Source organism: Rhynchophorus ferrugineus, unplaced genomic scaffold, assembly GCF_030347505.1.
Source record: "Rhynchophorus ferrugineus isolate W39M unplaced genomic scaffold, kcgeb_rfMv2 rfM8, whole genome shotgun sequence".
NCBI lineage: Eukaryota > Metazoa > Arthropoda > Insecta > Coleoptera > Curculionidae > Rhynchophorus > Rhynchophorus ferrugineus.
The window spans coordinates 24,823,423-24,850,158 of NW_027472587.1; the positions used below are offsets into that span (position 1 = coordinate 24,823,423).

The window sequence follows — 26,736 nt, forward strand, 5'->3', positions numbered from 1 at the left end:
TTGAGAGTAGTAACTGTTAGATCATTAGGGTGCATTTGACAAATAATATTACATGTTTTTATAATTCGATTTAAATCGCCACTTGTCAGCACATTTATCCTTTTAAGAGTATTATTTTCTACAACTCTAGCATTCTGCAATCTTTTATCAACAGTTACACCTACAGTCAGTTAATCATTGGTTTTATTCTCTTCGGGTTTTCTTAACATTTTGTAATAAATTGCATGTTTATGCCCCACTTGTGTTTGAATATATTTAAGGGATACTTCACCTAAAAGAGATGTTATTACTAAATCATATAACGACTAAAATATAATTCTAATTGTTACCAGCGACATTGTGTGAATTATTGCTACTATTCTTGATGCTGATGACGTATTTTAGATGTATATTGCTAACCCTAATTGATATAATGGATTATACCGACGAATATGTTTTTTGCAGGATAAGCACACTAAATTTCTCTTTATAAATGTAACATTTATTTCAATATATGTATTTAAAAAATTTTCATAAAATAAATTAATCAATAAAAAAATTATAAGTTACTTACTTTTGGACTTTTTACCAATTGTACGATTTTTTGTTTGGGCCATTTTTAAAACTAATTGTTATGGCTTTTATTATTAAAAATATGCTCTCAGGGGATCTATTGTCGTCGGATGCAGCGTCGAAAATGGCAATCACATGGCGATAATGAATGAATCGGTATGAATACACGTTCATTCCCGAATGCTAAACCCAATTTTACCGAACGCACAGGGTTTACAAAATAGCAAATTCTGTTGTTATTCGTCTCAGTTGTTATCATTTACAGGTCGTGTTCAACACCTGGGATAATATTTCTGGGTATCTTGAAAGTCGTGATTGTGAGGGGCAAAATTCGGCATGCCTCAAGGTCTATACATATATATACATATATATATATATATATATATATATATATATATATATATACATATATATATATATATATATGTATATATATATATATATATACATATATATATATATATATATATATATATATATATATATATATATATACATATATATATATATATATATATATATATATATATATATATATATATATACATATATATATATATATATATACATATATATATATATATATATATATATATATATATATATATATATATATATATATATATAGTCTGTTCAAAGTTATTTTGTACGTAGGTCATTAAAATTTGTGACATCAAAACGTCGCAATGTTGCCGCATCTACCCTGAATTTTGGTCCAGTTGGCCTTGACATACAAGATAATTCAAATCTGAATAAAATAATTGAACAGAAAGACTACATTTAATTATATAGCCACAATAGTTTATATGTTAAAGTTATAACCTCTTATCACTATTGCTTTCAAGAATTTATAACTGACTATATATATATATATATATATATATATATATATATATATATATATATATATATATATATATATATAGTCATATATATAGTTATTTTGTATGGACGTTACTGAATTTTACTCCAGTTTGGCCTTGACATACAAGATAATTCTAATGTGAATAAAATAATTGAACCGAATGTTCAGACATAATTTATTTTAACATTATAGTACATCTAAAAACTACATCTAATATACATTTAATATACAGCCATAATAGTTTATAGGTTAGAGTTTTTTAGAATTTTGCACCGGAGGAGTTTGACAGGCTTATTTGTTTACATGTTCGAACTAATCAGACAACACTGTGTCTCTTTTTAACTGGAATAAAGTGAAAAGGAAAATATTGTCCGATTTTAATACGAATTTACAAATTTGTGGCAGGCAATAAACACATTGAACATCTTGATGATGTGTCTACAAAAAATCTTTGAATAGGCTAAAGTATACTTTAAGGAATTTTATAGGGTGGTAACGTAAAAATAGAGGATTTTTTTATTTAAATTAGAATTACTTTTGGACTCTTCGGTGTACTTTCTATTTCTTTTTCGGAGCTGTGCTTTCATCCGAGTTGGAAACTCTGTTAAGAATTCGTTGACTTTTCATACGATACGTATTTTCAAACCATTGCAATCTATATCTCCGAATTTGTTACACAATTTTGTGGTGATTGTCGCATCTTGAACGAATGAGATTTTAGTTCTACGACGGTCTAGCAGATAAACCTGTCACATGTTGTATGGCGCCGCATTTGATATGATGAATAACTTGGCTGATTCGGCTTATTACCTGAACAGTTGATGCCATTTTCTTCGTATGAATTACTGATCCCAACTAATTGCCTGCTGCATTTATTTTGACTAGCTGTCGTTAAGATTTAGAGTAGCGGACGATCCATCACTCATATTATGATATTTTCTTCATTAATTCTCAAACCATATGGCTCAGCAGTGCGAACTATATTATATCATGAATAAATCAATATATTTTCAGCGAACATATTGAACACCATGTCTTCGTTTAAAAAATTCTTTGTATTATTTAATTCAGTATTATCTTATGCTACTACTCCCATCGATGGTTACCTCGCTTAGTTTCGCTACGGTAATACAACCATCCTCTTACATTTACAATCGGGCTTGTGACTCTCCTTGATAGAGTTCACCACTAAGACTACCAACGCGACTTTAAAGAATTATTACTTGGTGCATATTTTCCAGGAAGTGATTATAAGTATAAGAGTAGACAAAAAAATAATCTGCTTTTCAAAATATAATCAATGTTACCAAATAAAATTTATTTTAACATTATAGTACAACTAAAAACTACAATTAATTATACAGCCACAATAGTTGATGGGTTAGAGCTATAACTTCTTATCACTATTGCTTTCAAGAATTTTCCATACGCCTGACAACCTGACGACTTTGACAGGCTATTAGCTTACGTGTTCAAACTAATAAGACAGCATTGTGTCTCTTTTTAACTGGAATAAAATGAAAAGGAAAATATTATGTGATTCTAACACGAATTTACAAATTGTGGCAAGCAATAAATACATTAAATATTTTGTTGATGTATCTACAAAGAAATTTTGAATAGACTAAAATAATATTTATGGAATTTTAAAACGTGGTAACTTAAAAATATAGGCTTTTTTATTTAAATTTGAATTATTTTTTAAATATTTTTAATTATTTAATATATTATTTAACACATTACAGTATTTTTTATTTTATTTTAGAGTCTCCTATTTGCGTACATATTTAGTGGGTATGGTATATTCAAAGTCATTCTGTACATACGTCATCTAAATTTGATGTAATTTTTGTGATGTCAAAACGTCGCTATGTTCATAAATATTAGAGATGCAATAGGGGACTCTGGCGCAAAGTTATGCTTTGCCCAACATCCAGAGGTTGCATAATTTTAAATCTCCATTATAGGCACCTGTAAAAAATATTTTACTGAAAGACATTTGATTGGCTCATTAGTTATGCTCGGCACGTGACAGCCTTGAGGTTATGTGTGCAAAAAATGTTGGTGCATTACAAATCAAAATTATCTCTTCTGCCTTTTTCCTTTCTCATATTTGTTTAGTGCCATCAATTTATTCTGTTAGATATCTCTCAATATCTTTAATCAAAGGTATATAGCACAACCTATTGTTTGTAATATTCTATATGGAAAATCATTTTGTGTGTACAATTAAAATAAAAGGTTTCGAATTTACATTTTTTAAAGATATTTCACAAAAATATGTTATATTATCGACGTGGCAATATCGCGGGATAAAATAAGAGTTTAAAAATTAAAAATTAATCAAAAGAAGAGGTTAAAAGAACCCTACTTATAGTATAATGAAACAATTTTCTGGGGTATAAGATATTGCCTTGGCTCGTCTATTCATATAGGAACATCTGGAATTTAAGTTATAGAGTCATCCCGCGATATTATAATTATTTAAGGAGCCCTCATGTTCTTCCTCTTCACAATTTACTAAAGGACAATGAGATGAAAAAAATTAACTTATGTTAAACGATTCAAATGACTTCTAAAACATACTAGTCGAGGATGTGTATTCCTGAATCCGTTAGCTGGATCCAAAAACAAAACTTTCTTGGTTAAATATCCTTAATATATTTATATGGATAATTAGACTATTTTCTTTAATAAAGAAAACCCCTTTAGGTAGTTATTAAATTGATGTCACTTTAACAAATTTGTTCTTACTTGGGCAATACATTTTACAGCAATATTCTTCGTGTATTGAATATCGGTTGACATACTCTTAATAGATTTGCATTCAGGAGCTACTATTTATTTTATTGGACCTGCAACTATTGATCCAAGAAGAAAAGAATATACCCGTTTACATAGCTTCTTTCGGAAGGGGATTAATTTCTAAAATTAAAAGAATCAATATTTGATGTTTGAATATATATGAATAAACTTACCCCAACTTACAACAACAAAACATGATGTAACGATCATAAATTTCTTTGATATTTAATTCATTCCGTTTGTGATTTTTAACATTATCAACCATTGTTTAATGACATCCAAATATTTCTTCGAACGAAAACGATTCTGCATTTCTTTACTATCTGTGCATCCGTATACACAACAGTTCCTAGATCAATAATTCACTTTACTTTTTGTACTACCGACTTATATATACTAATGAACTAATAATTTAATATCTAAACGCACTATTCTTTATGACAGCCATACTGAAAATGGCGCTCAAAATAAATAAGTTACAAACGTATATAGCGTATGTATTATATATAGCCTAGCGATTAAAGCAAGTAATAAGTTAAAAGTAGCGACATCTACATGTTGGACGTCGCGAAACATTTCTCCAAATTTCCTATTAAGTTAAATCTCTATTTCTATATGGCTATGTTGACTTGTCAATTGTGAGTTTTGGTTCAGTTTGGCTTTGACATACAACAAAATTATAAACTAAATAAAATAATTAAACAAAAATTATTAAGGACTTAAATCTACAATTAAGTACACAGGTGTAATAGTTTAATAAATGTCATGACTAATAAAATCTAATCAGTTATTATTCCAACGTTATTAAAACAAAGTTTTCCATCAACTTTTTTTGTCTTTTAACGCTATTTTTATTGTCATTTTGCCACAAGTGACCGTTGAGTATACTGGTCCCATTCTGTAATATCCATGCCTCATCTAAACACATAAATTAAAATAATAAGTTCTCATTTATTTTATTATATGCTTTCAAAATTTTTTTTACTTTAAATACAATATCCGGAAGTTCTATTTAACCTCTTCGGTACATTTTAGTTTAACAATTTACTTCAAAATAATTGTATTAAATTGTTTGTATTGAAAAACTACATACTGCTGTTACATACTACATATATTTAATCTCTAACATCAAGCTGATCTTGATTTGTCAACCACTTCGAATGAGGACGGTTTTTTTTTCGGTGAATTCAAGGTCATATTTTTATGAGATATTTCAATGACCCCGTCAATACTAATATTACGCTAAAAATATTGTCAGTAAAAATCTTAGCAAATTAATATTTAACAGAAAAAGTGCTTACTATAACACGAATATTACCGGTAGGTGGTGGCGTCCTATATCTCGTTCGTGTTCAAAGTAACTGATAAGAGACGCAATCTGTTCTGTCTGGCTTCCGAATGTTCGAACAAAATAGTGGGTATTAAGCAGAGATTTGAAATTTATCAAAACAAGCAAAACATTAAAATAAAATTTATAACCTCTTATCTCTATTGCTCTGATGAATTTCGCAGATGTTTGAAAACCAGATGACATTGGCAGGTTAGTTCGGTTACACTTTGGAACATATCAGACAGAATTGCATCTCTTTTTTAACTAGAATAGAATGAGAAGGAAAATATTGTCTGATTATAAAGCGAATTTACAAATTGTGACAGGAAATATATTAAATTGTTGATGCCTTTTGTACAATAAATCTTTGAATAGACAATGTATGTAATGGCTTAATATGGTGTCCGTCTACCAACTCAGTGACCAACTTAGAAACTATCTTAGAAAACATCCGTTTGTAGTTTGTCTAGTTACTGGCGTGAGTCTGTATGGTTAAACCTTGTCCGATTCTACACTATCGCTTAGAAGACATTTATAGACGCAATCACAAACACAATATCGACCCAGGCCCTGCTAAATGCGCCTGTCCCATTCATTATCATTAATCTGCGGCGTATGCTTGTGGAGAGTATCCTACAATTTTCTGAATATTCTTAACTAAATCTTGCTACAGTTCTGGCTTCGGACAATATTATGTCTCCTATTTTTGAGATCGCTATCTATAAATTTTCGGGGTATTTTTTATTTCTTTTAAGTCTGTTAGGAATTCGTTGACTTTATTTATTTGACAGATATTTTCAAACCAGGAAAGTGCATCAAATCAATAACATTTATATTTAATGCTATACTAAGATTTAATTACTTTCCTAGCGCTTGGAAATTGGCTCAAATCATTATGATTCTTAAACCTGGGAAATAATCAGAAGACGTCTGCTCTTATCGTCCTATAAGCTTGTTACCTGGGATATTTAATCTATTCGAAAAATTATACATTAAGGAACTCAAAATAATCGCAGAGGAGAGAATTATTATTCCAGAGCATCAATTTGGCTTCTTCAAATTCAGAAAGCTTTAGCCCTATAGGTACTTTCAACTGCTGAAATCGGACCTTACAGACAGACATTTTATAGTCAAACAGGGTGACGAATACACTACCTACACCCAATATAGTGGTGTGTTCTGCAGGGCAGTATTCTTGGCTCATTTCTGTACCTATTGTATACAGCTGACCTACCGACCTCAAGAAACACTACTGTTGCAACATATGCTGATAACACGCCGGTTTTATCATCACACGATGATCCAATATCAGCCACAAGAAACCTCCAACTTCATTTTAACAAAATCGAATTGTAGTTGAAAACATGGTGTATCAAAGCAAATGAGACAAAATCTGCCCATGTGACATTCACCCATTGTGAACGTGTCTCTCAGAAAATTGAATAATCATGAACTTTCGCAAACAGACAATGTTATTGAATGCAATATCTGGGAATGCACTTCGATCAACGTTTGACATAGAAAAAACATATAGTTACAAAACGCAAACAGCTTGGGCTTAAACTAAACCAAATCTACTGGCTGATCTAAATTCTCATTAGATAACAAGGTTTTACAGTATAAGTCAATACTTAGACCCATTTGGACCTATGGTATTGAACTGTGGGGTACTATTAGCAAATCTAATATAGATATGCTCCAGGCGTTCCAGAATAAAGTGTTGCGAGTCATCGTCGATGCCCCATATTACGTGTCGAACAACCAGATTCAGCGCGATATCCCCTTGGAACCTATAACGTGTATGATTTGGAGTGTTAGTGCAAAGTACTCTGAAAGACTATTAGTGCATCCCAATGCATTCGCCAAACACTTAAAAGTGCGCGATGACAGTGAAGTGCGTAGGCTCAAACGCAAACTGCCATACGAACTGATTAATAGACATATAGAGTGAGATTTAATAATCTCTAGAATAAGCTAGAATAATTTTTAGAATAAGTTAGGATAGACTTTAAGATAAGTTAGAATAGTATCTAGAATAAAATTTAGTTTATAAGTTGTACAGCAGGTCACTTACTGAAGCGATCTACTACCTATCAGGTTAGTTATATTATATAAATGAAATCATACAATAATACTTATTGCCCACGGGCAGATTGTTGACGTTCTAGGAGATTAATAAAAAAAATCAAACCATTGCAATCTATATCTCTAAATTTGTTATACAATTGTGCGGTGATTGTCACACCTTGAACGAATGAGATTTTAGTTCTAATACGATCTCGAAGACAAACATGTCAAATTTGTATTACACCGCATTTGAAATACTTCAAGCTGACAAATATTACACATGTAATAGTGTCCAAGTCTTGCAATCATACAGGCAAAAAAACGGCAATAGAAGTTTTGATTACAACACTTCTTCCCTTATGTCAGCTTCTGTAGCTTGGCTGATTCGGCTTATTACCTGGGCAGTTGTTGGCATTTTCTTCGTATGAATTACTGATCCTAACTAATTGACTCCTGCATTTATTTTGACTAGCTGTTGTTAAGATTTACGGTAACGGAATGTTAGAAGGCTCAATATATTTTCAGCGAACATATTGAACACTATGTCTATATTTAAAAACTGTTTGTATTATTTAATCCAGTATTATCTTATGCTACTACTCCAACCGAAGGTTACCTCGCTTAGTTTCGTTGCGGTAATACGCACTCCTCGCACTCGATGGAGTTAACCACTAGGATTACCAAAATCATTTTAAACAATTATAGCTAGGTGTATATTTTCCTGGAAGCGATTATAAGAGTAGCAGTAGACAAAAAAAGACAAATAATCTGCTTTTCAAAAATTCACTTTAACGTAACTTTATGTTATATGAAATATAACACAGGACAAATCAGCCATATTTCACAATATATATTTAATATTGTTTAATTTAGGTCTATACATTTTTAACTGCTTCGATGTTTTCCATTCGCTGTTTAAGTTAGTTGTATATATACTATTCCTACAAAGAATATTACGGAACTAATTTTGATCACTTTGTTTTTGCATCTTAGTAGTTTTTTTTCTTTTGTGATAGTTAAAAGGTATTTTACTGCCGTAAGTTTTAATAAAATACTTATTAAATACTCCTTCAAGTGACTGCTTTAGCGAGAGCTATCAAATTTGCATGCATTAATTAGCACTAAATCACTTTTCTCATAAATAAAAGATAGATGCTGGAAATATAAAGCTTATTTTGTTGTTACAATGAAAATGCACATTTAAATATTTAATGTTGCATTTATACGATGAGCACAATTTTATTTAACGGAAATATATTTAAAGGAGCTAACAGGTGAATTGAAAAGTCCCCGGCCTACCATAGTAAAACATATTTTTTAGCAAAATTTTTTTTTATTAAACATTCCCTTCAAGGGTGGTACACTATCTTTGTAGTACGATTTGGTCCCTTGGTTCAAAATAGGCCTCAGTTTCGGCGATCACCTCTTCCATTCGATTAAAATTTCTTCCCAGTGGGCATTCTTTTGAGATCTGAGGACAGGAAATAGTCGCTGGAGGCCAGATCTGGGGAATACGGTGGATGAGGAAGCAATTCGAAGCCCAACTCATGGATTTTTGACACGATGAATTGTCTTGGTCAAGTTCTTTTATAGTTCGTTTTCTTCAAATGCGACCGTTATTCAGTGATTTCTTCTTTCAAACGGTCCAATAACTCTATGTAAGTCGCTGTTGATAGTTCTTCCTTTTTACAGGTAGTCAATGAAAATTATTCCATGTGCATTCCAAAATACAGATACCATAACAGTCGGTTGCTGTTGCGTTTTCCCACGTTTTGGAGCGGGTTCATCGTGTGCCGTCCACTCGGATAACTGTCGATTGGACTTCGGAGTGAAACGATCATAATCATCATCATCATAATCATAATTTAATTGGTGCTTAATTGCGATATAACATGTAGTTAATATATAAAATACAGAAGTCGTGTATTTGAAATATAGAAACAAAAATGCAAATAACTATAGTATTTTAACTATTTAGTTAAATTACAAATTAAGTGATATAGCCAGGTGTTATATTATGTGAATAAAATTGAACATATCTGGCCACCCTCTTAATAAGCCCAAGAACCATTTTCTTTTATGAACATTACATTTTTAAATGGACTATCAGACTAACAACCTCTTGTTGGGTAATGAGTGCGCTCTTTGTGCGTACTTTGTTCGTGATGCAACAACAGTGAAATGCCTCAAATTGCAATAATACCGTCAATATGATATAATTTTTACAAGCATTAAAGGATCCAGAATTTTCTATAGTTGCTGTTGTAATCCTGAATGTAGTATAGATCTGTTGAAATAGATTCCTATGACCGAGAAATTGTTAGCCATACCCAACTTGTCGATGCCTATCTGAGTCATTTAATTTATTTTTCCAGCTTGAGCGTTCTGGACATACTATAGAAATAAAACAATTAGCAATTGCTAAATGGTGAACCGTGTGAATATGAGAATCGTTTATTAAATTATTTATGTCTATAAGACCCAAAAACTTAACATGTGGCAGGCGCACCTGAGATGTAAAATATAGCCCTTTCTACCTATATGCATATTATTTATATTGACTGGTAAGGACATTTCTTCATAAAAACGTCAGAAGCACAGGGTGATTGTATTTCCGGTACTACAGTTTTCAAAGTAAAAATATATTTGGGACCATAACATAGAGTAATCTGACCTACTATTTATCTTTTCTCAGGCCTAATTCTAAAAAAGTAAATTACGTAAAATGCAATTAAATATTTCATTTATTATATATTTATATTTAACTGATGGTTCCTCCAAGTTCTTTAAAAGCTGATTTTCAAACTACAGCCAAGAAAAGTTATGGTTCATTTCTTCATGGTAGTCACCCCTGGACTTAGAGAAACTCAAATTCTACACCAGGAGTAAAACCACTGCTGTTTCCAGCATGAAGAACTATATATCTGCAATGAATAAATGTTATGACTAACAAAACCTAATTGATAGTTATTACAACGTTTACGTTTGTATTTACGCTATATTTATTATCATCTTGCCATGAGCAACCCAATTTACCATTATGAAATATTAATGTCTCTTTTAAATATATAAATTGATATAATTCTTCCTTAATTTTGTTATATGTTTTTAAGAATTGTATTCTTATAAAAGCAATCTCTGTAAGTTCCATTAAACCCCTTCGTGGGTTAACTTTACACCACTTAAATCCTATATTATCCAACAATGTATGAACGGATGTTCTACATCTCTCAAATAGCTGTATATCTTTTGGATCTTTGTGGATACTAACAATTTTCTCGGAAATAATTGTATTAAATTATGTTTCGATTGAAAAAAACTACTTACTGTTTTATACATTTGGTATATTTGATTTCTGAAACACCAAGATGATCTTGATTCGTCACCTGTTTCGCATAAACACGGTTTCTTTTTGTCGAATTTAAGGTTATATTGTTTTTTATTTTTTGAGATATTTTAGTGACCCTGTCCGTACTAATATAAATTGCAGCTGCAAGGAGCAAAAATATTTTCAATAAAAACCGATTTCAAATTTATTAAAACAAAGCGTTAAAACGACGTTTGTCGGTTTATAAGCCATAATTATAATATTTTGAAGAATTTTCAAACGTTTAACAAACGGACAACTTTTGCAGGCTCATTCCGTTACATGTTCGAACTTCTCTAATAGCATTCTATCTCTTTTTAAATAAAGAGTGATAATATTGTCTAACTGTAAAACGAATTTACAACTTTAGACAGACATATTTTGACACTTGTGTCACAGATATTTTGAATTGACTATATATTATGTTTTTGCGATGGTGTCCTAACCTAAAAATGGTATAATAAAACAATATAACTCGTTACATAAAGTTACCCTATTTCTCAGATCTAGATACAGAACTGTCCAATAACTGCTGTTCGATGGTTCCATATTATTTTATATTATTATATTAAGCACATATAATATAATAAACATTAAGTGTATTTTACGATATAGGAATAAACAATATAAAACAAAGGTATTTAGAAATATAATATAAAGTCAAATAACATTTCTTAGGTATTATTATAATCAATATATGCTCTGAAGTATAAAATTGTTCCAAAATAAATTGTTTACTTCACACGTTAAAACATTATACAAAAAAAATGTTCTCTTTACAACATAAGCCTTTTGTTTGCTTCCTAATTCTTTAAAGCAAACTTTTTTTACTTTTAAAATTTCCTTAAGGATTAAAAGTAAGTCTCACAATCTAAATAAATAATAAAAAAGAAGACATTGGAAGTCACGAAGTAACTTTTACTTTTTAAATCAGCTTTCGCAAAACTTTCTTTACTGGTTTAACTTTTACATCAAAGGGGTGTACGGAGAAAGCAACAATTAACTAAAAAGAAAAATAAACATATTTATTCCGAAACGGATACAGTATAAATATATTCGGATTGAAATAATTTTTTCTATAGGTTGGTGGGCGATAATTTTTTGTGAAAATATTTTCATTTGTTAATATTATATACTTTAAGTAAGCTTTTTCGAGTTTAAATTATATCTATTTAAAAATAAGCAGATCTTCTATATGTTATTAAGTTCTATGTTGAAGTAAATATTCCGTGCGTTATATTCCATAACATAAACTTTGGAATTATAGCTCGATGGTCACGGATAGGACGAAATAAAAAATATATTCTTTTCCGGTCGATTATTTGCCTATAGTTATTTTGAAACTCTACCAAATGTATTGGATTATCGGGGGCAAATCCAAGTTATCAATATACTAAAGATGAAAAGTCATATGAAATTCCACTAAGGGGAACCACTAGCAAGTCTATTATATCCATCATAAAACGGTTCCAAAGAAAAGTATTACCCATTATCGATGCTGCGTACTATGTTTCAAATGAAGTTTAACAACACGATATTCCGCTAGAACCAATAACGACTGTCATTCAGCAATGTATTTGGGGGAAATACTTGAAAAGGGTATCAGGGCATCCCAATATACTCGGTAATTTGCGAAGTGAAAGTGAAGCGTATAGACTAAAACATCTAAACATATTTAAATTAGTGGACATACATTAGAGTAAGCTTTAAATAAGACTAATTATTTAAAATAGTATTTAGTACAAGATACAGCAGAGATGACATAAATAAAATATTCAATTTAAGCAAATTTAAGGAAAAACTTTTGTTGAGAAAATTTTGTACTGTACATTCAACTGTTTTCATAATAATTTTCTACATCTCCCCCGCTATTTTAGCAATGTATCGATACTGTGCCGAAAGAATGCTGGCTTGGACGACTGATTTGCCATTGACTAATCGATGATAATCAGAAGGTGCTATGCCTGGCATGTGGCCTGGGGGCGGCAGAACTTCCCCTTCCTTCAAGCCTCAACAGCTTCTCAGCTCTTGAAACGTATGACCAAGTGATGTTATGAAAGAGGATGAGTATTCTTCTGTTTTACGCTGTTTCTGGCCTTTATTGCGACAATATGTTATTCGAGGTACTCAGCTAATCTATTTAAACATCTGCAGTATTTCATTCAGTTTTACTAACTAGTGTCACGTTACACTTTGCTGATATTCGATGTGCATGGCAAAACGTTATGGCCATAACTTTCTGGCTTTATAAGTATTCAACTTCAATGTTGATGAGAATGGCTTCTTTTCTACTAATCCATTATATCTTTAATTAGTATTATCGTAATAGATATATTTTTGCCAGCCCCAATACGATACCGGAAAATTTGCTTTTTTTCAACAGGATAGCGACTTTACCATCGCATCTAAATGTTCTGCAGCAGCGTTCTGTATTCATCAAATGTGAAAGTACTTTGAAAATTTTAGTTGCGTATAAAATGAGTATTTTAGTGTTCCATAATTAGCGTCTGTTTACACTAAATAATTCAGAAATATTATTATTTTGTGTAGAGAGGACAAATATATCGAAATTAACATTTAACGACTGTTTAAGGAGGTATCGTACAATAGAGGCATATATTTTACATATTTTTTCAAGTGATTTAATAAAAAATAACAACAAATATATTTGCTGTCAATTTTTTTATTATATATTTATTAATGTTTACAGAATACGTAAAAACATGTCAAAATTAGCATCCAATAGTTACATACAGATGAAGTGGAGCCTCTCAAATGGCCCGCCTTCTTTGAAACTATTTTACCTTCCTAAAATTAATGTGAAAATTTATAATCTCGAGAAGTGCTGCTATCTAGCAAAGTAAAAAAGGTCAAAGAAACTTTTTTTCGCACTGTTATAGCTACTCGAAAAAAAGTTAAATTGTTTTGTGATGATTTCGATATTTTCGATTTTTTTTTGAAATAGTATACACATACAAATTTTGTAATAGTTTTAAATTTTACGAGTGAAGAATATACAGAGTCATTTAGCGTCATCAAAAGGAAAATAGCAGTATATTATATATGACATAATTTTTGAAAAGCCTCCCTAAACGTCTATTATTTATATCAAATACCTGTAAAAGTTCCAGTTTGTTGCAACTCTATAGAATCAGTAAGAGATTAACCATTTAAATTCGACTAAATTTTAATTAAATTACTAGCTTTCGCTAATAATACCATATCAATAATTGAGAAAATATTTGTATGAAATTCAGAAACAATTAAAATGAAGGTGTCAAGGAAATTAAATATAAAGAAAGATAATATTAGTCCATAAGAAACAATATAGAAGAATAACGAAATTCTAAAGAAAAAAATGCTTAAAGGACTGGTAAATTGCCTAATAATGTAGGTATGAAGCTTCAACAAAACATAATGACAAAATATTGAAAGAAATAATTCGCCATCAAAAATCATTAATCATGATTATAACACCATAAAAGAGGCATTAAAAGGAACCTATAGCAATGGCAGCACTATTTTTATCAAAAATAAATAAGCTGTTAAAATTTACCAACAAAGGTCACTTTCTTCTATTATGTGCTACTGATCAGAGGTATTTGAACTTCTGCAGGTCGTCTAATTTGACGCCCTTGATATTAGCACCATTTCTAACTTCTAAAATTACTCAAAAGTGAAGGACAGTATATACACTCGAAGGAAGAATAAAAATGGTTTTATATTTTCTTTAAAAAGTCGCGCGTTTTTTACATATAATATGCTCCGTAAACTGGAGAAATCCAAAAATATTGTCTACGCAACCGCTTTTCGGTCTAAATCAGGTTAGGCCTCTTTTGTATAACTTTCATAAATACTTTTCATATTAAACCTACATATATACCTAATTCCTAACTCATTAAAATTGAGGAATGAATACAAATATGCCAAAATGGCATTTGTAACATTATAATAATTATAATAATATACCCTTACTATAATTCAAGATAATAGTGAAATATGAGACATCAGAGGTTTATATCAGATATAATAAATGGGCAATTTTTTCTGGAGTAAATGCGCCTAACTACAAAAAAAGTAATGGGACTAGCAAAAAACATACAATATTACCTCATCAAGAAATGATTCTTCTTAAGTTAATAAAAATTACATAAAAATCCATACAGCATACTAAATAATATGCGGCGGCAGCCCATTTTTAATAGACGAGACAATCCACTATCAACGATGGTATTCCTTTTATTATGATACGTTATTGATATTTTTAACATTACAGAAGATGGACTAGACTAGACTAGACAAATTATTGATAATGTACTGCTTGTAACTGTCTCTACAACAGATCTAATAAAACAGCCAAAGAACGTTATCAACATTTATGATCACATTTGACATTGTTAGGAGATATTTGACAGCAGATTCGACCAGAATATAAACAGATCCGGTTACATATTCCAACGCATCAGATTTCACTCTGCCTCTTTCAGTCAGGTGAGTAGGAAAAATCTTCTCCAGGTTTAAAATCATGTTTATATTTTTACAAATTGTATTTGGTAATATATTCAATGTCAGCTATGACATGCATTGGCTGTTTTATTGAAAAGACGATTGATTTATTTAATTACGATCACATTAAATTTTGTTACCAATATTCTGCTTTTTATAAAAATATCATGTGATACGATTTTTCCAAAAACCTGTACAGGTTTATGAAAAATGTGTGTTGTGAAAATGACCGGCTGAAAAATCCTTAGAAGCCAAATGTGCCTATCTAGATTGTCCATTATGATATAATTTATTTAAAACTCATTTTTGTATATGCAGGGATATCTATGCAGAGAGAGCATAGAAAAATACTAAGCATTTGCGGAAAGTATTGCTGAGTGTTATTAAGTACTGGTTTCCGATGACTCAAAAGGTTAATAATTTTTGATATGAAGGCTTAAGTGAAATTAGACCATTATGTGTGATTGTATTGATGCCTAGAATAGAGCTGTGATAAAATGCCAGAAAGCCCGCAATATGACAGTCAGTAAAATGTTACAAAATTCTTTAAAATCTGCAAGAGAACCCTTAAATGGGTTGTATTATATCATAGGCAATATTCACTAAATATTGCTCATCTCTTTGTGACGTATCCCAAAGGGTATATGTTTCGCTAGACAATACTGTCATTTTTCATCGCCATGAAGAATAAAAGAAGTGTGAAAGAAACAGGGATCAACGCTTAAATAATATATTAAAACTAAAATATATAATATTTTAATTCTTATGTTTGTAATAAAGAATGAATCTACTAAGTACAGCGCAGCCCTTAACAAGATATTGCACTAAAGTTTTTATATATTTATGCATTTTATTAGTGGGTATTTTCTGACATAAACGATATATTAAACTCTAACGAAAGCAAACCAGCTTTTTAAAAAAACTAAACTTTGCTGTAGTAGTTTTTTAAAGATATTATTATATGTTTTATCAAATAAACCTATCAAGAAACACCTAGCTATTGAAACGAACGCAAAACTAACTTCATTTGATTTAATTAGCCTCGGGCGTTTATTTATGAACGACTTTTTTTGTGGCAAAAATAGAAAGAAAATTAATAAGGCTATTGAAAAAAGATAAAATATATTTCATATAGGATTATATATATCAAATGTTGACTTAATCAAAACCTACTTATTGCAGTGCTATATTTAGATGATACGATTTTATTAAATATTTTAGAATATATTTGATTTGCTTATTTGACATTTAGAAGATGTTTTTGTCCCTATACTAGATATAATCAATAGCAATTGGTGCTGAACATAATCTGATTTAAAATAAATCAAAGCCGGCTTGGTGGCGCAGTGGTAAAGGCGATGGGATGGTCAACCTATTGTTGCGATAGCAGCGGGTTCAAATCCTGCTGGTGCATGGTCGTAAATTTATGTTTGTGATTGTTTAACATTTGTGAATGTTCTATGCAAGAGTGTAAAATCCGATAAGGAATATTATCACAGTAATGCCAGTTACCAGGCTGGGTAAGACAGGATGTCTTCTGGGATGATTTCTAAAGTTGGTCACCCGCCAGTCGGTAGGCTTAATGCTGAGGGCCGTGGTTCGGAGCCCACGTTAAGCTTTAGGCCCTGTAGTTGGTAAAACGAGACTTTGAAATATATATATATAAATAAAGTAATATATATATATATATATATATATATATATATATATATATATATATATATATTTATATATATATTACTCTTTGTGATTCCACAATTTGCCTTATAGGCAATAAGTATTTCTTATGTCTATATTATATTTGCATGGCATGCAGAAAATAAATTCATTAAGCGATCTACTGTATAAAATATTATCTTAATTAATTAATCTTATTCTAAAGCTTATTCTTAAGTTTATATATGTCGAGTAATCAGATCAGGTGGTGTTAAACATTTTAGTCTACGCACTTCACTATCACGTCGCATATTTAGATGATTAGCGAGTACATTGGGATTCACCGACACTCTTTCGTTGAACGTTGAATTACACTCGTTATAGCTTCTAGAGGAATATCGCGTTGCATCACTTTATTTGAAATATAGTACGGATCATTACAATGGCACGCAATACTTTATTTTGGAACCGTTGAATGATGGATATATTAGATTTGCTAGCGGTACCCCATATTTGGATTCCATATGACCAAATAGGCTTGAGTATAGACTCATACAGCAACATCTTGTTATCTAATGATAACTTGGATTTGCGCCCGATGAGCCAATACATTTGATATAATTTCAGACGAAGTTGTTTTCGTTTATAGAGTATGTATTTCTTCCAGGTTAGGCGTCGATCTAAGTACAAACCAAGATATTTAACTTGCTCAACTTGGGGGAGTTGACGATGATTGATATTCACTGGATGTTCTTCTACGCAGGGTAAACGTTACATGGGTGGATTTTATTTTATTGACTTTAATGCGCCATGTCTTCAACCATAATTGTATTTGATCCAGGTGGGTTTGTAGATATATTGATGCTGTGACCGGATCTTCATGGGATGCCAATATTGCTGTGTCGTGTGCGAATGTTGCCACAGTAGTTATTTTTGTGGTGGGAAGATCGACCGTATACAGAAGATATAGTACTGGACCCAGTACACTACCTTGCCGAACTCCTGAATATATGGGATTTAATTCGGTATGTTCATCGCCTTGATTTACAATAAAATGTCTATCAGTGATATACGATTTTAGTAACTGATAGTCCGGATGAGGGAAAAGTTTCTTTAGTTTAACCTGCAAGCCCGTATGCCTATAGTCCCATGCTTATTGCGAAACCCAAACTGATGTTCTGGAATAATTTTTCTTTTTTCCATTATATAGTTTAGCTTCTTGATGTACAGTTTCTCGAAAACTTTCGAGATTATCGGTAATAAACTTATAGGCCGGTAGGAGGTCACATTTTCTGGTATTTTTCCTGGTTTTGAGAATCATTAGTATTTTAGCTACTTTCCAGATGTTAGGGAAGTAATTAATTCGTAGCATAACATTAAGTATAAATGTTAGTAGTTTCATACCCTTTTCTGATAGTTCATTCAAAATTTTACCAGTAATTAAGTCATAACCAGGAGTTCTTTTAATATTAATTTCTCTCATTATTGTTTGTTTAACTTTTTTGACCGTTAATTTCTCGTGCGGTTAGTTGGTATTTGAAATGGCGAATCTAGAAAGCTAGTAATTTTATTTTCCTCATCTTTATGTAGCTGAGACGTGAAAGGTTTAAAAACATTTTTTAAGTGTTTTGAGAAAATGTCGGCCTTCTCTTTATTTCTTCTAGCCGAATTATTTTCGCTTGTTTTAATAGGTGGGTTATGCTGCTGGGGTCTTTTAAGCTCTCTTGTTGCTTTCCACAACGAATAGTCTATAGCCTCACTTGGTGCCAAATTCTCTAATTATTCTTGAATGCGTTGGTTTTGTTCATTTTGAATTAGTTCTTTCAGCTCTTTTATTGCCATATTAAATTTTCTTTTATTCTTTTCAGTCCTTTGCTGTTGCCAATTCCGTCGTAACCTTCTTTTTTCTGCTATCTTTTTCTGTATTGTACGTGATTTATGTGTATTTTTTCTTGGAAATGTTTCATTGTTAGGAGTCGCGAAGTATGCTGCCTCCTGTATTTTTTTTGTAATGTTTATAGCTGCCATTTCTATTTCAATTTCAGTTTGTAACGGTAAGTTTAGAGAGATGTTTCGGTCTAGGTTTTCTCTAAATGAGGGCCAGTTAGTTCTATTATTGCATAGAGAAGGGGGTTTATCTTTGATGGCAATTTTTGAAAAAAGTGTTACTATTATTGATGAATGATCAGAGGACAGGTCAAAACATGATTCTGTATGACACTTTTTTGGATCAATATTTTTTGTAATACAGAAATCTATAGTATGTGGCTTTTTATTTCTGTCTGAAGGCCAATATGTTGGTTCACCAGTAGAGATATGTTGTAAGTTATCTGTCTTTATTGCTTTTAGCAGTTCTCTATCTTTTGAGGTTATTATTCTTGAACCCCACATTAATTATTTTGTATTATAATCTCCTCCGGCTATAAATCTATTACCTAGTGTACTCAAGAATTTTTGAAAGCGTTCTGCCTTGTTGTTATGTTTGGGTGGGCAATATATAGTCCATGGACTTCTTCTATGGTTATACTGGTTGCTTGCAGATAATCTTTGTGGAATTTTTCTTTTTCGGAATGCTTTATATCATCTCGAATCATTATGGTTGTACCTCCATGTGCTTTGTCATCAGGGTGATTTGTATGATAAAGTTTATATTTGGGAATTTTCAAATAATATTTGTCCGTAAAATGTGTTTCTAAAACCACCATAATATCAATATTTTGTTCAGTTACGAACATTTTTATTTCACTGGCGTGTTGTTGGAGCCCACTGGCATTCCAGACCGCGATTTTGTAGCTAATGGTTTCAAGCATTAGGCAAGTTAATTGTTGCAATATGTGACCGAGCATTGTCATGCAACAGAACGACTTTGTGTCTCCTAGTTATACTATTTATGGCCTTTAATTTGTTCAATTGTGTTCAACAGACATAGCTTTAGTAGCATTTGATACACTTGCTGATCCTTCCATAAGCACAGCGAGATTTTATGACCATGAATATACACTTCTTTTTTTTACCATTTGTCATAATTCACTACATAACTGTTTCTGGCCTGACGAGTAAACAGCGATGTTGAAACGGTTCAAAATGGTATTTTCAGTAAATTTATATGGTAAAATTTATATTCCCTTTGAATACTTTGTATTCAGCATAAACATCCGGAAATAGTTTATTTGACTGCCGAGCTGGCTGAAAGTTATCTGGATAGTTTAAGTTAGGATTTCGTTCAATTGGTCGAAGTTTTTTAGTCTGCCAAACGGTTTGCACTGACATTAAACTTGATGGATTTCGCCAATACTTACTTTCAAGTTAAACAAAAAATATAATAACTATCGATAATGTAATTTTGAGTGTTCAATGATTTCATGGACGCTAATCATATTAAACGTAAAACTATTATTTTATGTAAAAAAAAGTCACAAACATGAAATATCAGAATGTACTCTCTGACTTGATACGTACTGATTGTAGTATAGTAGGTTGTAGTTGGCTACAACTACAGTAGGTTGGTTAACAGTTGTATAGTCCATTCAAAGTTTTGTTAGTAATGCGTCATGGATATTTGTGACGTCGAAACATTGCAATGTTGCAGCATCAACTCTGAGTTTTAGTTCAGTTTGGCTTTGACATACAAGAAAATTCTAATATAAATAAAATAATTGAACAAAAATGTTATCAAATATAATTCATTTTAACATTATAGTACATGTAATACATATATTATCGAAGGACTTAAAATTATAATAAAGAACACAGCTATATTATAGAAACGTATTTTACTTTCATTCGAGAGCATATTTACCTTTTTACGTTTAGTTCTTATTTCCTTCGATTGTGTGTTTACATGTCAAGTTATCTTGGTATCACTGTATATTTTATTTCTTCTGCTACTATCTGTGTACACCATTCTTAATAAAATTATTCACTGAATTATGTCTAATGCATTTACAGTATCTATAAAACAGTTAGTTTTCATTCTATGCTCACCTTCTAACCTTATGCTCATGTTTAATTTTGAACAATTACAATCATATCTATGCACACAAATCTTTCACGCCCTAGAATACCATATTCTACAGTTATAATGAATTAATTACGTGCATACCTTTAGTTGTTTCCTCTTTCATCATTGTGTCTTAGTAATTACAAGCATTGCACAGTATTATCACATGTCTTGAAAATTTCCTTCAGTCATCTTCACTTTCCGACTCACTATCTAATTCAATCACTAAACTGTTAATGTCTAATCTGTCTAAAACATGTTCACGATTCCACCACTTATCAATTATTTCCTATGCATATTTTATCGAGTTTATTCAACGCGAAGGTGTTATGGTTGACAAATGCTTGCTTCAACATATCCAAATTGTTTTTGATGGAATATCCTTCTTGACCAGCAATATGTCTGCAATTAATTATTAATAAATCTAGTGACCAACAAAACCTAATCGAATGCCATTGAACTTACCTTTTCCGTCAATTTTTGTGGCCTATTTATAATTTTTTTGTTACTATCTTGCCAAGGGTGCCCCAATGAACCATTTTGAAATATCCAAGTTTCATAATTCAAATAATTTATCTTCCTTGACTTTATTGTTCGCCTTTGAAAATTGATTTATTTTTAAGGCAATGTCTGGAAGTTCCGTTAAATCTCTTCGAGGGTTATCTTTACACCATTTAAATCCTATGCCTTGTAAGAGTGTACAAAGGGATGTCAAAAAGCTGCATGTTCCTAACTTTTTTAACTATACTTTCCAGACTATCAATTTTCTCTAAAATAATTATATTAAATTATGGTCTCGAATAGGGTCAATATTAAGATGATCAATATTCGTCACCCACTTTGTATGTAGACAAGTTTTCTTGAGTGAATCTAACGTATTATTTTTCATTTTGTAAGAAATGTTATTCACAATACCCACAATACATGCCGGCAGCCACCCGCTAAAAACATTTTCAACAAAATTGTAGGTACTTATGTTATTTAATATCATGAATAATAACCTCTCAAATGGAAATTATGGTCAAAAGCGGGTCTCCATTTTTTCGTTCATTTTCAAAATAACCTATTAAAGTCGCATTCATTTTGTGACCCTGACTATCTATTGTTTTTGGCATTTTCAAATGAAATGCATTTTCAAGCGCTAAAATAACAATTGTCGGTTTTTAACCTATAGTACTGATAACTAATATTCTAAATAATTTTGCGTAGGTCTGACAACCGGTCGCCGTCCGTTTGTCAGACGAATGCAGAGTTCTTTAATGCAATAGTGTTAAGGGGTTTTAACTCTTACCTATAAATTAGTGTGGCTGTATAATTAACTGTAGTTTTCAGATGTACAATAATGTTAAAATAAATTATATTTAATTACATTTTTGTTGAACTATTTTATTTATATTAGAATTGTTTTCCATGTCAAAACCAAACTGAACTAAAACTCAAAGTTAATGCGGCAACATTGCAATGTATCGACGTCACAAATATCCATGACGCATACTGATATTTCCATTTCGGCAATTTCGTTAATATATATAGTTGACGAAAATACGTGCACATATCTTTTCATAATACCATGGAGCTTGAGTACAGCATCCAGGACGTAACTTTTTATAAAACTACCAAAAACAAAAACAGGTATATCAAGCACATAAAATAGTTCCATTGAAGCAAGAAAGGGGAGCGAGATCAACTTTACTAAATTAATTCAAATTACAATAAGAGAAAAAAAAGTTTCCAACAAAATTAGACTATGTACTGAAGTTTTTTAGCGTTAAAATATCGTATTCAGTGAAATGAATGCACTAGACGTGTAGTTATTGGAACGAACGCTAAATTAAATTCATTTGGTTTAATTAACGGCGGGCGTTTCTTTGTGGACTATTTGCCTGTCGTAAAAATAAAAGAAAAATTAATTATACTATCGGAGACAAATAGAAAATTTATTTCGAGTGGATTTATATCTATGAATTATTTACAATGAAAATCTATTTATTGCGTGGCTATAATTCTATCGACCGCTTCTTAAATAAATTGAAAATTATTATTTAATTTTATTATCTCACCTATAGATATCCTTTTTTAAGTATAATATGAAATTAAATATAGCGAAACACATTTTAATTTAAAGAAAACTTATTATGTATTACGTTGTTGCAGATCTTACATCTAACAAGTTAAAATTATGAATGTCCACATAGTCGGAATTCCTAGTTACCCAATAAATTTTACATTTCCTATTCCTCTGTCTTATTTGAATGGATGTGGTCGTAATATTAATCTATAACATTATTTATTACTGCTATTGTTTATTATTTATTATTGTATTGTTTGTTACGATTGTTCAGTTGTACTAGCATCATTGCACAAACACGACGTAAAATACATGATATATATTTCCCAAAATAAATTTAAATTAAACTATTTTCCCGAAAGTTACGCCACTTCTATACTACACAAGTTTATGTGGTTTGTTTCACTTCACTCTTCTAATGTAGCTGTTTTGCGTTTCGCGTTGCTGTGATTTAGTAAACTTATTTCATGTTTTCAGGCAAAATCTTGGATATAACTTTGACTTCGAGGCCATTGTACGGTTAGGTAATTAATTGACTAATTTTATTTCACCATTCTAGGATTACAAGCAGGTTTGATGTATAAATGTAACGTCTTATTTGAATCGCATAAGTTCAAATAAGCTTTATAAAAGACTGATAAAAATTCGTTTTAAATCAAGTTGAGATTACTTCCCGATTAATCAGAACAATTCATTGATTTTGAGTGTGATCTGCTATGCTTTTTGGCTAACATGATATTTTAATTTTAACCTGTCATTGAACAGGATTGACTTGGAGAGATTTTGAGCTGTTAAGCTGTAGTTTCCAATCTATAGCCATTTTGTGAATAATGTTGACTCTCATTTGTACCTTTTCTATGACTCTAGATATCCTTGCATGTATCTATGATGACTGTATCATTGACAATTCTTCCAAGTCTGTAGCTTTTTTTATAGATATAGATAGCTAAGATACCTTCCAGAACTTCAACTCAAATTGGTTTATATATTGAAAATGCCCCTTTATGCGAAACATATTTTCGAAGATTATTGGAGTATTGTTTTTTTTTCAGTCTCTTTTGTTATCAAAGGTTTATTAATGGCTTGTTAATAATATATAAGTTAATATAATAATTCTCCCTTGATTTTGTTATAGGTTTTTAAAAATTGTATTATTTTAAAATCGATGTCTGGAAGTTCCATTAAACCTCTTCGTGGATTACCTTTACACCACTTAAATCCTATATTACCCAAAAGTGTTTGAAGGGATATTCTACATCTTTTGGCTATTTATGGATACTTCCTAAAACTAAGACTAACAATTTTCTCTGATATATTCTATTGAATTATGTTTCTTGATTTGATTGAAAAAAATACTTACTGTACTTTTTGTTTTTTGAAAAACTATATTATATATTTATAACCCATAATTATAATGTTTTGAAGAATTTTGCAGACGTTTGACAAATGGACAACTTTTACAGGCTTTCTATTACATGTTCGAACATTTCTAACAGCATTCTATCTCTTTTTAAATAGAATAAAATGACGAGGAATATATTGTCTGGCTGTAAAACTAATTTACAAAATTCGACAGACACATATTGATCACGTGTGTCACTACTATTTTGAAAAGACTATAGTTTACTCAAATAGCCCTAGAACTTTTTAAATATGCATTAATATGAGTTTTTAATACATAAATAGTTCATGTAATATAATTATGTTTTTATAGATTGGGTATTATTTAATTACTGTATCTTTTTCAGTATAATTATATCCTTATTCAGTGGGTTTTCTTTTTCTTTTTTACAAAATGGCATTCAAATATTTATAAATTCTATTATTGTCTTTTAAAGATTGAACTAATTGATTTCTTTAAGGAAGGAAATATATATTCTTTTCTTATTAAGTGAGACGTTGACTATTAAAACTGAAAACAGCTAAATGCTTGCACCAACTATTATGCATAAACAACATTTGAAATAGGAACTTATTGAAACAGGCATCAGTTCAATTAGTAACCTCGTCTTGCCATTAAAATGTAATGCAAGGTTGCTTGTGGTTTGTGCGTTTATAAATTTTTGGTCCCATTGTGACGAAAAATTTGCAAGAAGCCAGGTTCCGTTATCAGGGAAGGGGGCTCTAGGAACCAGGAATAAAAGTTTACAACAGACCAAAAGTTTGTACTAATGTTAAAGAGGTGAAAAACAAGTCTTTGTAATGAACTCTTCTATTATTATTTAACTCAATTAAATGTTTTTTACTTCACGTTGTATGGCATTGCAGTGTATCTGATTTTCTAATTAAACTTTCAGTTTAGGGTTTCTGGAATTTAAAAAATTCCCGACATATAGAATAACCGACATTTTAATCATTCTATTAATATCGACATATAAAGCTTTAGCTAACAAACCGAAATTAAATATAATATATGTCCCAATATTTTCATCAAACCCTTTTGAATATATATAGTGGGACCACTTGATGTGGGTTGAACCACCTATCAATTTGGTACACTTAAAAGACCCTCATTGAAGCGGTCAGATAAATCAATTACACCAAACTACGTCGATGGGAGGAAAGCGAAAAATAGCTTTTCCCGGTCATTGAAGTATGAAAAGGGGGAACAACGACAATTTCCAACTAAACTCTGCTAAAAAAACCTAATAAATCTTTGCTACGATGTAGATGTCCGAATGGAAGCGCTCACTAGTTCACAATTAGTGTTCGTGTCAATTTTTTCCCCAAAACATTCCAAAGGAAAGATAGGGATTTATATCATTAATGGCGTTGTTTTTGTCAGACTATACAGAAAGGTATTTGTCAATGTTGGACCCTATTTAGCTAGATATTTTTAGAAACATAGCCGAATAAACAAATAAGTGTAATTATTACATTTGAAAAAGTGTAATTATTATATTAACTCTGGAATCGCAGCACTTCTTTGCAACTAAAACTCTCACTTTGTTAGAATGTTCATATTACATTATATAGAAAAAATTTAGATGAATCGAGGTTTGCCTAATATACAAACTAGCATCTAAATGACGAGGATTTTTTTTTATAGTTTTATATTTAACTATATGAAGAGATGGTTTCCCTACGCAGATCGTGCTAAAAATCGAAAGCCCAACATTTATTTTTCAACCTTCGTTACATTTGTTGTTTGATTTGAGGGCGCTGCTACCGAGGCCCATCAAACACTCTGAGAAACTCATGGTTCTGCGGCTCTTTCAGATCGCAATTCACTGTTTTGATATCAATTAGAATTAATGGGTTGAAAAACCAAAAAATTGTTGCTTATTGGCCGAAAACTCATCTCTAACACTCAAGGAACTTTTATCAAATATCCATTTATGAACCTGCAGACATGTGGAAGTTTTATGAACTTTCTAGTCATTTATTCCATCATTGGTGCTTGGTCCAATTATTTTTATTGTTACTTGCATGTTGAAAGTTTCATTTGACATCTTCGATTATGTTTCAAACCGCAAGAATCGCGGTATCATCGACAAATGTTTTCGTGAAACAAATGAAA

At 30.9% G+C, this 26,736-nt stretch overlaps 1 protein-coding gene and 1 long non-coding RNA gene across 2 annotated transcripts in view; one reads left to right on the forward strand and one right to left on the reverse strand.

Moving 5' to 3' along the window:
- LOC143200605 (orexin/Hypocretin receptor type 1) overlaps window positions 1–26,736 on the forward strand; it is a 1,081,956-nt gene that overhangs the window by 424,042 nt on the left and 631,178 nt on the right. The window lies entirely within an intron of this gene.
- Window positions 4,304–4,566, reverse strand: LOC143200487 (uncharacterized). The gene is made up of 3 exons (XR_013006732.1): window positions 4,499–4,566; window positions 4,396–4,438; window positions 4,304–4,342 (listed from the first exon to the last, which is right to left on the reverse strand). It is a non-coding gene; the product is annotated as an uncharacterized LOC143200487 (long non-coding RNA).